Source organism: Propithecus coquereli, unplaced genomic scaffold (genome assembly GCF_000956105.1).
Source record: "Propithecus coquereli isolate 6110/MARCELLA unplaced genomic scaffold, Pcoq_1.0 Scaffold117, whole genome shotgun sequence".
NCBI lineage: Eukaryota > Metazoa > Chordata > Mammalia > Primates > Indriidae > Propithecus > Propithecus coquereli.
Genome location: NW_012135747.1, coordinates 4852199 through 4853982, shown reverse-complemented (window position 1 = coordinate 4853982; position 1784 = coordinate 4852199). Strand labels below are relative to the sequence as shown.

Genomic DNA, 1784 nt, shown 5'->3' with positions numbered 1-1784 from the left:
AATTAATAACCAAGCTGGAATATTGTTGGAAAATTCCTGAGAAGCTCATTATCTTTTATATTTGTTAAATAGACTAGTCTGCATGGCTCCAGAGTGTGTGCACAAGAGAAGAACATGTGACCATTTGAGTCAAAGTAGATAATATATCAACAAAGGTAGCAAAGAAGTCAATTCTTCTGCGGAAATACTATCAATCTGTTAAACAGGCATGGACATATGCATGGACAGAGAGATACATGATAGCCAGTCAAGGAGACAATCAGACAAGATGATAGAGATACTTTGACATTAAGGGCCTTTCTCAAGCTTTCAGTAAAGGAGTAAAGGTGATCCCTCAAATCTCCTGAAATTGTAGCTAATTAAAAAAAAGGAAAAGGAGAAGGACAAAGAGAAAGGGAAGAAAAAATAGAGAAAGAAAGAGGAGGAGGAAGAAGAGGAAGAAGAGGAAGAGGATATGGAAGAGGAGAAACAATAACTAATTTTCACTGAGTTCTTATTATATACCAGAGGCTAGGTTAACTAATTTGGGTTTATCATCTCACTCAATTATAAAACTCTTAAGACATATTTTCTCCAATTTACAGATGAGAAATTACCTGTACTGATGAAAAGCAAATCATCCCATTGTTTTATCTTGACAGGAAACTGATCTCTATTAGGTACTTCCTCTGTGCCAGGTACTATACTAGGTCCTTTACATACATAATTTAAATTAGTACTCACAGCACCATTTTAATTAGATCTAATTATTATTATTTTGCAGATTTGCAAACTAAGTTTCAGACCGAGTAAATGATTTGAATCTAGTTTTCTTTGCTTCATTCACACGAATGCACAATGATTTCTTCTATACAACATTCATTCAAAATATCTTTTTTGTTGTCCTTACCGAGTAACTTTCTTATCTATTCTTTGTTTTTATGAAGGGACTCAGTGATAATTCCTGATGCACGTAGTGTTTTATCTATCATGTACTCTAGGTGCTTTGTCTATATTTATTCTTTTAATAAAGATATAATTCCATGAGGTAAGTTTTATCATTATACCCATTTGGCACAGGAGGAAACTGAGGCACAGTGAGGTGAAATGACTTGCCAGTTAATAAGTGGTAGAGCTAGTATTCAAACCTGATCTGGCTCCACTTCCTTACCTTCATGCTCTAGTGACAATATCAGTCTTCTTGCCAGCTACCTTATATAGTTAACAGTAAATTGCCACTCTAATTTGTAAATTGGTTTCTTAAATTAACAGTTATTTGTAAACTGTAAGTTGGACTAACGTGGACTTGTTCCTTTGAGACCAACACCACTTTATTACTCCCGATAAAATCGAACTTGTAAAGTAATAAATTCTTGACCAATAACCAATTGAAATCTCCCAAGTTTAAGCAAATCATGCAGTCTCTCTCAAGAGAGACTCAAAGCCATACTAGAAGGCTCTATTAATTCTATTAAGAAAAGAATGAATCAAATGAGTAGAAACATTGAAGTTGAACTTCCGAAGTTAAAAGTTGCTTGACCCAGAATCACCCTTTATTTTGAGAATTGATAAGAATATTTTAATTATACCTAACAGTGGCTGTCCATTTTATCTCTGAAGTCAAAAATCATAATAATGGGTAAATCCCCATGCTATAAAAATTATTAAAGCTTTCTTTCCCATTGACATTTGGAAAGCCTTTCAAAGATGGTTTTATCTTCCTAGAAGCAGAATCATGAGGATGACTTATTCCCAATTTAAGAATGTTCTTCTACTGTTTGCCAGACCTTATTTTGGCCAGTGGT

The 1784-nt window shown here is 34.0% G+C and overlaps 1 protein-coding gene across 1 annotated transcript in view; it reads right to left on the bottom strand.

The window, feature by feature from the left end:
- Window positions 1-1784, bottom strand: part of CTNNA3 (catenin (cadherin-associated protein), alpha 3) — a 2098639-nt gene that overhangs the window by 56401 nt on the left and 2040454 nt on the right. The window lies entirely within an intron of this gene.